Source organism: Limulus polyphemus, unplaced genomic scaffold (assembly GCF_000517525.1).
Source record: "Limulus polyphemus unplaced genomic scaffold, Limulus_polyphemus-2.1.2 Scaffold40, whole genome shotgun sequence".
NCBI classification, from domain to species: Eukaryota; Metazoa; Arthropoda; class Merostomata; order Xiphosura; family Limulidae; genus Limulus; species Limulus polyphemus.
Genome location: NW_013665650.1, coordinates 1,501,434 through 1,517,483, shown reverse-complemented (window position 1 = coordinate 1,517,483; position 16,050 = coordinate 1,501,434). Strand labels below are relative to the sequence as shown.

Below are 16,050 nucleotides of genomic sequence, written 5' to 3'. Positions count from 1 at the left end.
TATATATATATATATATATATATATATATATATATACACATATAGTGTCTATGATATGCCTGTAATCAGTATAGTGTGAAGAATTTGTTGTACATATGTTTAACTTGTTCCGAATATATATATATATTATTTTGAACACAAGTGAAGTACGTTATGTTCACTTATCGTTAAAGTTATCGCCAACAAATCACAGACACCCACTGTAGAAGAATCCTGAGCCCAACAACAACACAATATATATTTATGCTTTTAAGAAGTATAAGTAAAAGCCTTTTATTTTGACAATTGGTGAAAGAATTATATTTTGAAATTCTGACAATGCACAATTATGCAAACCTGTGAGGTTTTTATATATGATGTGGATTTTTTTACAGTAAGTATCTGTGATTTGTTAGAGATAAATGTAAACCATAAACAGATAGCACACAATACACTTGTTTTAAAATAATATATTCAAAACAACTCAAACTTGTGTACAAAAATTTATTTCACTATTGGCTATCAAAGTTGTAACTAAAGCTGTAAATAATTCTCTTTTGTTGTCAAAAGTCCAGAGTAGTTCAGTTACTTTAGAATCCATTTTATAAGACGAATTATCCTTCTGTATCTCTCTTTCTCACTATACAATCTGTGATAAATTCACTTGTGTTACCCCGTAAGAACTACAAATAATTGTCTCCTTTTCGTCAATGTCCACACAGGCAGATTCAATTACTTTAAAACACCTTTCGACACCTTATCTCTGTTAACTGCGAAACTTACTTTAAATATCGCCTGTTATGGCTAAACTAACAAGTACGCAGTCTAATTACTTCACTTTCATTAATTTCACCTTGCTTGACTTTTTTAGAAATCGCCTGTCATGGCTAAGCTGACAATCACGATATCTAGATCTGTTTAATTATTTCTCACTTAATTTGCTTTATTTTTCTACCTTACTGGATGCTCCTGCTGCTTTATGTTGAGATTTCTGCTGTTGCTTATTGGTGATGGGCTTGCACTCCTTTCTAATGCGCGCTATATTATAACAAATATAGCATCTTTTCTCTCACTTGCCTGTTATCTTCCTGTCACCTTTTGTGGAATTCTGCTCTGGTCATCCACCACTGGTTTCGACTGTAACCAGTTATTCTTTGACTTGTTAGTTATACTACCTCAATGGACTTCCAGAAACTGTTCTGCCAGCTTGATCATCTCGTCCACGTGACATTTCAGTTGAGCACATGGCCATGAATTGTTCAGGTATTAGGAAATCTTGTAGATCACACTTGGCCATATCAGTCCACCTAGTGAAGTATCGCTGCAGACGTGCCACAAACTGAAATAAAGTTTCTCCAGTGTCAGGTTTGACAAAACCTTCTTTGGTAAGTTTATAGTGTTTCAGCAAGACCACTTTCAAGTTGTTATGGTTCATGGCATCTTCTGACATCATGCCTGCATATACTTGTAGGCCTTTTCCTGTGTGTAGTGGGCAGAGGCAGACTGCCCAATCACCTATGTTCCAGTCTTGACTTTTAGGCGAATCTTTTATATCTCTCCAGGAAAGCATCCATGTCACATTTCTGTTCATCAAATTTGGGCAACTTGGGTCAGCTGGCCCTGACCCCATTGTCATTCTTTGGACCTTCATTTTTCTGTTGGGTAAGCTTTGCATTCTCAATTTGTGCTCTTATTCTCTCTATTTCCAGTCTCACATCTCTCTCTTCTTTTATTCTTTCAGTCTTTTGCTTTAATTTTCTTATTTTAGTCTTTCTTCTATTCTACTCTGCCTAACTCTTCTCTCTCTAGTTCTTGTTGTTGTTTAATAAACTCTCGTAGTTCACTATCTTTTAGCCTAAGACGTTCACCTCTTTCAGTCCACTTATAAAAATCTTTTGACATGGTTATATAGCGTGATTGTAATCTCTACACTATTTTCGCCATCATTACCGTTGTGCGTATATAGGCCAACTTATGCTGTCTTTTTCTTCTGCTGTTTACCACTGTATGATCCTGGCTGGCTCGCTAAATGTCAGGGTTTCAAATATAAGGCTGCAGATTGTTTTATATTAGGTGTCTGTGACTTGTTGGCAACAAATATTAACAATAAATGGACAGCACACAATCCACCAAGTTTTAAAATAATATATTCAAAACAAGTCGAATGTACGTACAAAAATTCGTTTCACTATTGGCTATCAAAGTTGTAACTAAAGCTTTAACTAATTCTCTTTTCTTGTCATAGTCCACATAGGCTGGTTCAGTTACTTTAGAACCCAATGTGCAAGCTGAAGTATTCAGCTCTATATCTCCTTCTCACTATACAGTCTGTGATAAATTCACTTTTGCTACCCTGTGGGTTACCACAGTCGTATCCTGAACTTTAAATAAGTGTTTCCTTGTCGTCAAAGTCCACATTGGCGGGTTCAGTTACTTTAGAACATATTTTGACAAGACAAATTATTTCTCCTTATCTATGTTAACTGTGAAACTAATTTTAAATATCGCTTGTAACAGCTAAACTAACAATCACGCAGTCTAACTTCACTTTCACTAACTTAACTTTTCCTGACTTCTTTAGAAATTACACATCACGGCTAATCTGACAATCACTCTGTCTAGATTTGTCTAATTATCTCTCACTTGTTTTCCTTTTTCTACATTGTATTCCGACAGAGGCCCAGAACTTTCTAGCCTTCAAGTGACAAGAATACCACACACAACGAGAATAACTTAGAAGCTTGGAGTAAGATAACGTCAACAATATTACGAAAGGCTAGTGCACCAACTAAACTGTATTCACAACGTACCACTTGTACAGAGTTACGTAATGAAACTTGTCACAACTATTGCTATTAAAATAATCAACTTTTAACACTTTTGTTATGAAACTAAATAATAATTAAATATTAGATCAGTAAATAAAATAAATAATAACTCTTACACTAAACAGTTTTGTATATCCAACAAAAACTAAGTACCATTGATAAAAGCGTTCAGTGATCAATTGTTTGATAACACCTAAACATATGTTGTTATACACTTCAGTGTCTACAGCTTAACGGATATGATAGATCACGTGACCTTCAGGTCATATCCAGTTATAGCTTAACATTTTAAAAAGAACTTGTTTTCATAATTTTCAGAGGAACCATGACAAAATCCTTACAACTTGTTTTTCTGGTGATACCTGTAGCTCTGATGTTAAGCAATGGCCCCAATGTTTGTAAAAAACACGAGATGTAAGTTATTGTTTTCTTTTATTACTCTTTGCTCTAGTAAACAGGACACCACTCTTCCTGTATTGTATTGTTTATGTAAATATAAATGAATAACCATCAAGATGTAGGCCTGATATTAAAAAAGGGCCCTGTTGTTTGTACAAAACAAAATGTAAATTTAGATTATACTAAAATATTCAATTTGTGAAATTATGAAATTACAATTTCAAAATTGAAAAAAAGTGACAAAAGTTCTTTCCCACTAAAGACACCCCTCCATCCTCAACTATGCTAGTTTTACTAGTAGAGTCTTGAGATACATGTGTAGCCCTGCCCGTTTACATATTTTTGTTATTCTTACTAGTAGAGTCTTGAAGTGCTGAAGTATTTCTGCTTATTTACATACTATGTTAGGTTTATTAATATAGTATTGAGCTACAGGTATAATTCTGCTCGTCAACACACCTCTTTTAGTCTTACTAATAGTATTGGTCTGGAAGTGTAACTTTGTCCTTCTTCATGCACAAATATGTTAGTCTTACGAATAGTCTTTATCTATAAGTATAGCCTTGCTCTTTTACACACCTGTGTTAGTCTTTCTAATAGAGTAATTAGCTATAGGCGTAACCATCTCCATCTATACAGGAGTTGCAGTCAAAAGAATTGATAATTTCACTCTTCCATGACTAATATAGGGTGTCTTTGATTAGATATATTCTGAGACGTTATTCTTAAATTTTCGAGCATGTGTTCTGCATACAGCTAGTGACATTGTTATAAAGAGGATGCAGACGTATCATAAACTTGCGCTTATCGTTTATCTTTGACGAAGTTTCCATACCATAATGATAGTCCAGTACATCTTATAATTGCCTGAGCTTGTTTTTGTGAAGCTCACCTGGAATGATATCGTACCTGTTTCTAGTGTGGTACAGAGACTTGTACAAGATAGTAACAGTTAGGGTTTTTCTCCCTTGAATATTTGTATTAGGAATGATCGTTAATTTAATTAAGCCAAAAGTGTTGGATACCAAATTAGCACTTTGTCTGACTAGTGAGTGTAGTATCATCACGATTTTTGCTCTTGTCTTTATCGTTTATAAACGTACTATTGACCTTCTCCAGCAGCCAGTTGTTGTCATAATAACAAGTATTAAGCCTGCAAAGTTTAGTAACGACTCCAGATATCCTTGTGCAAATATATATTTTATGCTTTTAATCATTCACTCGTGTCATCTTAAATTATGATGAGAATAAAGTGAATATGTACAGCGAATAACAATAATAATATGAATACGTACAGCAAAGAATTGCTGTACTTGTTCATTTTACTCTCTTCTTAACTTCTTGGCTCCCAGTGACTCAATGAAAAGTATGAGGGCTTATAATGCTAAAAATCGAGTTTTTATACCCAATACTTGAACAGCACAGACAGTCCATTGCATAGTTTTTGTGCTTAACAACAACAAATAAGAAAATCCTAAACTCCTGGAACTATGGTGCATTGGAGATATTTATAACTTTCACTGATTACTGTGATTGAATACAACAAACTAAATTAATAAATTAGATTTTGATGTTTTGACCTAAAACTTAATTTTGCATAGTTTGATTTGGATGTGCTTACTTTCTCTCATTAATGTAAAGTTTGTCAGTCATTTTCATATAAGAGTGCTTTCTAAGAATATGTAGAATTTACAGTGAAGATGAAAAAGTGTGGAGGTGAAGACATGATCTAACTTCTAATGGTGATATCCAACATGCATGAGTATAGTATGGTAAAGATGGGTTATGATGGTGACAATCAGTCAAAATTTCTGAGACATATAAATGTAGTCGGTAACGTAACTATCTCAGAAGTTTCCAGATGCTGGCTTGAGTCAAAAATGATCAAAGAGAGTGTCAAGATGGGTGTGACATATGAAGTTCGCAGTGATACTGCTAGACAGAGTAGTCAACAATTAGCCAAGTAAATTTCTAAGTCTTTACAGAAGCAAGACGTCTCCTTAGGTGAAAAGAACACTGGTAGCAATTCAAAATCATAGCTGGTCGCATAGGCTCATGAGAAATCAGACAACAACTTGTATCCTTATGTATCACATAATTCTGCTCATATTAATGTCATCAATATACACATGGCTCTAGACGTTTCCGCAGAAGAGTATGAGTGGCTTCATTATTTAGATACGAAAGAGTTAATTATACCAGGGTTTAATGAAAGGCAAACCAGGATTTAAAACATTTACTCAAGCATTTCGAGCAAGAGTGTGTTTTGAATGTACGGATTCATGGACAGGTGCGCAATGCCTGAAACCAATTTCATATAGTAAAGATCTTGGCCCTGTAAATGCACCATAAATTAAACTCCGTAGAAAAACAAGAGATTTATATATTGCTGAGTTCAATGCTCGAAGGCAAGGGTCTCAGGAAATGTTGTTTAAATGGGTGATTTCAGTAGGTTTCACAGGACGAAATTCCAGACTTTGTCTCCTAGTGATCGTATTGAGACATTTGTCAGTAAGTGTTTAGAGAAGTTGTCAAGATGTTGGCATTACTGAAATAGAGTGGATATTAAAAGATAGGATAACATAATATTCAAAAGTGTTTGGACATCTCCATCGGTAACTGTGAGAAAGAATAAAGGAACACTAAATTTCAACTCGCTCGATGTAACATCTAGCTACTTACAGGTCGAACTAGATAATGGACATAGACCTAAGACTGCTTTCAGCACTTGAGAATGAGTATTGATTTTGAGTCTTGCCATTTGGTCTTTAAAATTCCTGCCTCTTTCGAAAAGATGGTGAAACTTTCATTTAGAAAATTGGAACGGAACAACCTCTCATCTACAAGAATGACATATTTTTTCTTTGGATGTATGTTAAAAGCCGCAACCTAGAACGTGAGAATGGTGTTCCAGTGTTTCAATTGTTTGAAACTGAAATCAGGAAAATGTGTTTCCATTAGTATGGAAATGAAGTTTTTGCGTCAGATGACTGATAGGAACAGAGAACTACTCAGTATCACACTGAGCAAGGACTAACCCCAGTATGAAATGAAACAAAAAGTTTGAGCTTTCTAGGAGCTGCATTGTATTATTAATGGTTTGTGGCCAGTTTCTCTAATAAAGCTACTCCATTGTATGAACTGACTAAGGCTTATATGTGATGAGTATGAATGCAGAAATGTCGATGATTTTTAAAGTGTGCTTTATTTAAATTGCAAACGGTGGCTTACCCTCTTCAGGATAGTCCATTTCTTTTGGTTATTGATGCTAGTGATAATGTCAGACCAGTTTTGTTAGAAGTACGGGATGATGGTTCATATAATCACCAATGCAAGTTGTAAGTTAATTGCTCCTGAACACCAATGCTATATAGTGAAGAATGAAATGTTTGAAGTTGTAGTATTTATCAATAATTAATGCCATTATTTTCATGGTCGGAGATCACCATTCAGATGGGCCATTCATCACTGAAATGACTGGAAAACTTCCGTGCACAAAATCACTTTGGTCAAAAACAGGGTAATGATGATGGATTATTATGCCAGCAAGTCAGACCATAATAATTTGTTGATATCCTATAACCCATTTAGTAGTAAAAGACAGTACAGCATTGGTGATGATAAACAATTCGAACAGTCTCAATTCTGCATTTGTATTATCATCACAAATGACCAGTTAGAAACTTGGGAGGAGTAAGATAAATCACAGTTGTCACAAACTGACACATAATGGAGAATTCTTACAGCAAGTTGTTAGTTCTGCTTTTGAGAGAGTTACTCTGGCTATATCTAATCCTTTACTAAGAAAGGTAATCCTGTTTATTATCAGTTACTCTTCCAAGTATGCTTAGACGTATTCATTGATTGACATGTTACATCAGTCCATTGCCAATTTTTGACTGAATAAAATATTACAAGATTTATAACACCTGGAGTGATCTACAATGACCAAGGAGCCAATTTCAGTATCCATTTTCTTGTTTGCATTAAGTTTTGAGTGTGATGAAAATGTGCACTACCATATCATATTTGATCTACACGAGATATGAAAAATGTAAGATTTATCGAATCTAAAAAAACTAATTGAGAAGAACCCCTATAGTACGTGGACATGGCTTAATGTATAACTGAGCAACGGTTGACTGGTAGTTGTTTAAAATCTGCTGATGTTTGGATGAGAAGTATAACTCCAATAGACATGATGTATGACCCTACACCAAGTGCCTGCAGGAATGCATGAAATGGCTGCATTCTGCAATAGCTCGTGCACATAAAGCAGCTATAAGCCAAACAAGATTTTAAGGCAAAACAGTGATGATGGAAATATCTCATTTTTGCAAATGTAAAGTAGTACTGTTAATTTTTTTTCGGCACGTCTTAGATCAGTTGTTTGACGCCTTCAACTTTCTCTAAATGCCCCATTAATTGTTGTTTTTCAATCAATTGACCGTGCAAATCAAAAAAGTAATCGCAGCTATAATGATAAGAAGATGACATTGGCGTTTCAGTTGATCAGATAAGCAGAAAAAGGTGTATTTATGATTTTATTAATAAAGTTAATTGGATAACCATTGTTTTTTATAGAGGTTTTTACGCTATCTAATTCTTTATACATTCAAATGTGCTAATGATTTTTTAATACACGATTAATCAAAATCTTAACTAAATATATTTTGAATAGTAGTGGAATAAAAGTAGCAAAATATAAATTTAAAGCTGCATTTTTTATGGAAGACTTCACATTCAAAGTTGTCTTCATTTTTGTGCATTGAAGTGTTCGGAAAGGCAAGTTAGTGATAATTTTGATATTCAACAAGTAATTTGATATGACGATGACAGGTTTTTTTTTATATTACTTTAGATATCCAGAGCCGTTGAAGATAACAAAATTATTATCCACATATCTTTGGCTGCCCTGCGCTAATATAACAGTTCAAAAGGTTGTCAAGACAGTTCTTTGGCGACTGTTCTTTACGAGAACACAAAAAACGGTTGCTAATAGATGGCGCTTTCTCGAGCAATAGCAACGCCGTCAGTCTCATCTTAAATGGCCCCATTGAAGAGGATATGCGAGGACTAATGGCAAATTTTAATAGCTATTTGAAAACAAACTTGGGTATTCCAATATGATTATCCCCATGATAAGTTAGTTCAGTTATCAGTTATGACGTCTCTTCTAATGGGGTGTTGGTACACAAAAATTGTACATCAAAACTGGCACAATATATATTTTTATCAGACGTTGACTTTAGCATTTTAATAGAAAAGACAAAACTGTCTTTCACAGTAGAGTTACTTTTTACATGTATATTTAAGTATTTCACTAAAAATTGGAAAGTCCATGATTATAAGTTCCAATATTTGAGACAATATGTTTGACAAGACAACCTTTACGAACTTTAGGTATACCAGGATGACTACCAGATGATCTTGGTCTAGAACATTCTTTTTGAGATAGTGGATTTACAAGGCTAAAAATTGGGGATCGATTCCCCGCGGTGGATACATCATATAGCTCACTGTGGCTTTGACTTAACATAAACAAATGAGGCAGTAATTAATAATTTTTTAATTGTAAGATAAGTAAGTCTCTGTGATTTAGTTTTTGTAGGATCTCGTCTTTTACCTAACAACCTTAGTATTAATTATTATCACTCAAAATATTTTCAACTTTAAATTATAATTCGATTTATCAAGTAAAACATCACTATTCTTTTTATCTCATTGTATTATAACATTATTTTCATACTTAATGAAACTTTTTAAAACAGTAATTTCTTCTCTATTAAGATTATTAAAATTAAGCTCATAATTATGGTTCTTCAGTGGGTGAGCGGTAATTTTATGGACTTAGAACATTAAAATTTGGCGTTCCATTCTCCATGGTGGAATATAATTAATTAAATTCGTTAGATCAATACCACTTACTCGAGCTCCAGTACCACGAAATGATTCCGTGCTATTAGACCATATCTGTTATTCAGAAACATTTTGTAATGAGTTCTGAAATGGAAAAAGGATAATTTTCGCATTTAACTTTTAATGGAGATATGGCAAATTTTAGATCACTATAAAAGTGTTTCTAGTGTGTTGTTTCCTCAATATAGACCTAATTTCTCCAATTTTTTGTCTACATTTAAATGATAACGTATTACTTTGAGTTAGAATCCCATTCTTTTAGTGAATATAATTAGTATTACTAATTTGTTTCTTTAAAACTAAGGAATATCTTCCTTTTAAATTGTTCTGATTGAATTTTTAACTATCTTTTAGTAACAGAAATTACTTTGCACAATCCTCTCAGTTCATCCAAAATAAATTTTAGCCTTAGTTAATGCTTAACATAAGTGCTAATATTCTAGAAAAGCTGTTCACAATACATCTAGAAATAGCTTCGGACTTCCTTCGTTTTTGTAGTAATTAGGTCAGCCCAACACCGCTTTTTATTTTACCAGTTATTCAAGAAATGTAACATATGTTTGCTTAAGAGAAATTTTTTGGCCTCAGTTTCAGACCTGCTCCTCACAAATGTTGAAATATACAGTCCAGTTGCATGATATGTGCAAAAAAATATCAAAATATCATTAATGTATATAAGACATCATCCTCATTACAATTTAGTTCCATCTACCATTCAAAAGTAGCTCTGACTCTCCTGAGGTCTAGAGGCATGAAGCAAAACTCATACAAGCTTCCTCGAGTGTTGAGTGCAATCTTGATATTACCCAGGAAAACTTAATAAACCAAACCAGTGAGAGCCTTCTAATGAATCAAAACAATTGTGCATGCTTGGCAGTGTAAACACAGTGATGAACGTTATCATGTTTTTTGTTTATCCTCATGAAGTCTACACATAACCCTAATGTTCCTCCTTTCTTTCTAATAATTAATAGTGGCGAGAACTAGGTACTCTATGGATGTTAATTGAATCTGTCCCTTGTCATCTGATCTATCTCAACGCTGGATATATTAACGGAAACTTGAACAATAGTTGCCTTGTAAAATGCACTGCTCTGGTATCTGTAAAATGCCGGGTGATGCTTTTCCTCCCTAGTAGTCATCTGATCAGTCAAATGCATTTACAGATTCTGTTAACACAACTCTTAAAGTTTTTTCTATTGGTCTAAACACAGACTGTCTTCTATAAACCACATCAGAAATTAAATTGCTAGCTTATGCCATTTCTTCGTCATTGATCTTTTGAAACAGTATTTTTACTACTGATTTAGATCATCTTCTTGAAGAGGTAACTGTCTGAAAAAGGGTGACATGGGTTTTTTGACAAAAACAGTGAGTCTCAGATATCGCTTTATTTACAGCATTCGCTGGTGGTTATAACCCGAGTTTGTGTTCTCATAACATCACTTATGTATTAGACAGAAGTGTAACGTAAATTTCTATATACACTCGCACAGTTCATTGTTCTTGTGCATGTTTTGGTCAACATTTTAGGACTTCACCCCAGAATTCAAGCTTATCTGGTGCAGAGGATATTCTACTGTAGCATGTATAAACTGTAATCTGTTCAGAGTTACTTGCCCACTCTAACAGTAAAAGATATGTGTATTTGCAGGTTCGAAGTAGAGATTTTTGTTTATAACTAACAACACCTTTTGTCATTAGCTCATCCATGTAATAATAAATAATAGTTCTTGCGATTACATAGTATCTGACAAACAGATTCCATTGTTTAAAAACTTGCATGGACTCATGTGTCAGAAACAGGCAATAAACTCGGCAACCCCAGCCATTCCGCAATAGATCAACGCTAAAACAAACAAAAAACACGGGACACAATATTAATTTACAAAACTTCATTTCAACGACAACTAAGTCTTACACTGCACTTCAATAAAATAAACTTTCTTATCGAGAGAATATCTCCGTATACTTAACACTTCAAAGTTTTTTTTTTCAATAAATCTGTTCCAATTGTTCTTAATTCTCATACTTGTTTTTTTTTCTGATTGTTGTTGTTTCAAATAATGCAATAGTTTGTAAACACTCCCGTTTCATCTAGGTTACTGATGAAGAAATCTGTGCTATTCTGAAAATTCTAAGAAACATATTTTTAGCATCACTGTAGTTCTCTCATTTTTGATTCAATTGTCTGTTTTATAACATCAATTTTACAGATAATTAATCTGATAATTTCCAACAATCATCAGAAAACTTTATTTCCTTGTACGTTCCAACAGCCAGAGATCATTTCCCTCCTTGTGCTTCCAAACTGTCAGAAGTTATTTCCTCTCTTGTCCTTCCCAACAGCTAAAAATCAAATATATTTGACACAGATAACATCGGATGGCCCATATTTGTTTTATTGGTTTAAAACTTATTCCATTTTACACCAATAAAAACCCAACCTTAAGTTCAATATAAACTTGATTTATCAACTCTTTAACTTTTTAGTCAAACCACCCTTTTTTGTTTACAAACATCTTCCAAAAATATAAAGTTTTCGACTTATAAACATGCATACACACTACTTCTTAGAGGTATTACGAGTGAAAAATTTAGCTTATTCCAAGGAATAATCTTCACAGTTTAGACTTATTGCATATGAATTCTACGTCACTTCGCTTCTCTTATCTACTATAACTTAGAAGCCACAGAAAATAGTAACTCAGCAACTTGTAACTGGAAAACAGAAACCTTAAAATGAGCAAAATCTTAATAATCGGTGAGAAAGTTAATCCATCGAGAGTTTACTATATAATTAGACCAAATATTATTTAACTGACATGCAATTCAATTTTTGGAAGCTAAGAAAGGTTTTTCTGTGTTTGCATTTTTAAGAAAAGTGACCTGCAAATGATACTTACTTCATTATACAGAACTGAAAAACGTGTATTATTGCAGTCTGGTATTGGTTTTATAGGTACACTACGAATGTAAGGGTGTCTTATAGCAGACCTTATCGAATCCGAACGTTCACTTGGTGTTTTGCTTTACCTCCACGCTGTTCCAGATACAGGTAAGTTTACAAATTTGTTCAAAAAAAAATCAGATCTTTTTTATTTCATTTCTATTTACTTAGTTATGTTTTTCACAATATTTTCGTTTTTTAAACATTGTTTTTAAGCTCTCATTTGTATGTGTATTTTTTAAATCCTTATAAAAAGTAGCTATCTGTTTTTATACATTGTGTAATAATTCATAACTTTAATCTGGTGACATATCTAGAACTGCATGTGACGTGGGTTAATCCTTTTGAAGGGAACTGCTTTCCAAGTAAATTAATCTGTCATGACGAAAACAGCTTGTGGTGTAAATGATCTAATGATGTGATTTTAAATATATATAATACAGTCTTTAGATATCCACATGTATTACGTAATACACAACACGGAGATTTGTTTATCAATTTAGTATAACAAGGATGTCCGTCAAAATATCCTTGTGGCTGAAATTAAGTATTAAGTGATCTCTTTCATAATCCATGTAGTATTATTGAGTAGATTGAAATTACGTTGATACTGACACACATGAAAAAATATAAATGTGTTTTTTATTACAGAGTTTTATATACAAGGCAATATAAAATACAAATAAAGGTGGAAAGAAGAACAGTAAATGTTTGTTGTGAAGGTTACATTATCAATGGTGATGAAGACGAGTGCCTTCGTAAGTAACAATGATTATGCTTAAATTCAGTAATATTTTAAACATTCAGCAGTTTGCGACTATATGGAACCAAATACTTTATCTTTTAGACTTACCTTTTTAGTACCTATACATTATACATATACATTCCAAAATTACAGTAGTTTTAGGTAATTGGGAAAAAAAGCAATGTTTCAAAGCTTCTTTTATATTAAAATTCTATGTTAATTTTTCTATTGATAGCTGAGAATTTAAAAGCTTTGATAGTTGACTGCATCTGTCTAGGAAGTTATTGGACGAGGTTTAGAACTGCTAGCGCAGATCTTCATCAGCTAGCAGCTCGAAACGTTGTCCAGTAGCTTGCTAGACAGATACTGTCCATAAAAAAGGCCTTTTAAGTACACTGTCTTCTATCAAACCTTTTCTCAAGTAAGAATCTAAGAACTGGGGACTTTGTACGAATGTAGTGAGCATGTAAATGGGGAAAAAATATTTGTTTAATTTTACAATGACGTAGAAAAACGCATACTCGTTGCAACAGAAAGTATTTTTTATAGATTATATCTGTAAAATTTGAACATTCGTACGCATTGCCAATTTTATGAAAATGCCAGAGTATAGTTGGGTTTTAAGTCTATCCATTATCACTCAAAGCTGAATCCTGATCTCTTGACCTCTCACAGAAGAGACAGAACAGCATTTACCCCATAACTGGAAACTATTACTACAGGGCATAGTATGACTACATGTAGTTTAAAAGGCTCTCTAGTGAATGGCAACCAATTACAGTGTAAACTATCAACAAGTAGATGTGTTCTGGTGCTGTTCATTTTCACACATTTATGGATGGCATTCCTGTACTGTTTACTTTGTATTATATTTTCATCATTGTTTCCGTAATTATTTTCAATACTGTATTATACAAAGTAATGGCCCGGCATAACCAGGTGGTTAGGGCGGTCGACTCGCAATCTGAGGGTCGCGGGTTCGAATCTCCGTCACACCAAACATGCTCGCCCTTTCAGCCGTAGAGGCGTTATCATGTGAAGGTCAATCCCACTATTCGTTGGTAAAAGAGTAGCCCAAGAGTTGGCGGTGGGTGGTGATGACTAGCTGCCTTCCCTCTAGTCTTACACTGCTAAATTAGGGACGGCTAGCGCAGATAGCCTTCGTGTAGCTTTGCGCGAAATTCAAAAAACAAACAAACAAAGTAATTAGGTTTTCCTTTATTTCTGTATACATATATATATATATCAAATTATTTCTTCTTCTTTACCGTAGGTAAGGCTGTTTCATTAAGTACTGAATCTGTGTTTAAAAACTATTTATATATATATATTTGATTTAATGTGTTCCTTCTTTTGAGAAACCTTGTCTGTGTTGTTTTATGTTAGAAATGATGTTCCACTTGTTGACCATGTGTGTTTTCTTTTTACCACACTAATATTAATAGTTCCAGATTTATTCAATAGTATAATTTTTACTTCTTTTTAAAGTAAAGTTCCTCTGGTGGGCTAGGGGCAAGCCTACCGATTGACAATGCAAAATTCGGGGTTCAATTCCCCGCGGTGGACAGAAGTTTTTTGTAGTTTGCCGCTTAAAAAACATGCAAATAATTAAAGTAATCCTGTTTTATTTTATTGTTGTTATTATTTAGTTTTCATTTATTTGGTTTCAATCGGTTTAATTCTAATAATATTAATTTCTTCCACAACTGCTTTCCGTCAGCTATTTTCGTTCGTTATTCTTGTTAATAAAGTTTTTTTGTCCTTCTTCATATTGAGTATTGATTCTTTTATTCAACTTGAAAATGTCACTACACATGTCCTTCCACGTATTAGATCTACAAACTTTATACTAATGCGGTGGTCACATAATTGTGCTCTATCCCGAAAAGCTTGGAATACTACACACGTATTCCTCAAGAATTCTTGTCAATCTAAGTTATATTAAGTATAATTTTCATACATAAAATTTAAGACGATGTTTACCATACACAATTAACGATACTAACTAGACATAGTATTTTAAAGTCTGAGGTTTTGCCACACATGTGTCCAACAGATCAGATAATAAATGTTGTCTAGACTCTCTAAATACTTCAAGCTGGGCGAAGATTTCAATTTCTTTTTATCAAATAACCTTCAAGCCGTTTCGAAATTTTCACAAATATGAGCTTTGCTGTTATTATCAAATTGCTCTTTCTGTCAAGTGATCAACAGTATGCCTCGTTAGCGCTGCTGAGGTCAAGAGTTCGCCATCTTATATTGTTATACATGGCATGTGTGATTCACTCATCAGATTACTTACTTTTGTTCTTGACTATAGTTTGGCATTATGTTTCTGTTCTGATCATGTATATATCCCTTAGTTCAAAGTCAATAGTTAACAAATTATATCGTATAGTCTTCTATATTGAATAATTGTTGTTTACAGTTTGCAAGTATGCGTATCATTTATACACATTTTTGTTAAGCCAACTCCAAAGTATGGAATAATTTATGGTCATTTACGTTAAAAGACTAAAATGGCTTTAAAAAATGAGTTTGGGATGTTTTTTTGTGGTTTGATTCACCTTTCAATATTTGAAGCGAAGGGCTTACGGAAAACCAGCTCGTTTCGTACGTGGTAACTTACTTTACCTAATAGCATATTCTTGCCCATCTTCCTGTGACAGATAAAATATGATAATGTACTGGTTGTTTTTGGTGTTTCCCAAGAAATGAGGGAATGTAGTGGCTAAAAGTTAATTACCATTGCTTATACACCACTATGTATTACGTCAGGTCCTTTTCAACACCATCGAATTCAGATGAAGAAATTACTATGTTTGCACTTTACTTGAGTACAATATTTTTAAATATTGAAGTTCTAACATTCAAACTGTAGTTAGCACCGTCGTTAATTTCATTATATCCTTTTTTACATAGAGTTGTAACGTTGTTCTTTCATTAGGTGGGTTATTTAAAATTATCTGGTGAAAATATTTCAAAATCTAGTCTCCATAAACAATAAAAGGTTTGGATATTTTTTCCTTGGCGTTTATTTGTAACTTGTTGACTTACGTTCACAGCTACACTAACTATAATACATTGACGTAAAAATCAATTTACTTGTACAAAGTTACTTAATGTGTGCGATTGCTAACGCAAATTCAAATATTTCACTAAAAACGAATAACGTTGACTGATTCATTCTATTGGTTCCAAACAAATCTATATCTTCTTAACTATCTTCT

The 16,050-nt window shown here is 33.4% G+C and overlaps 1 pseudogene; it reads left to right on the top strand.

The window, feature by feature from the left end:
* LOC106461697 overlaps positions 1 to 16,050 on the top strand; it is a 93,975-nt pseudogene that overhangs the window by 8,160 nt on the left and 69,765 nt on the right.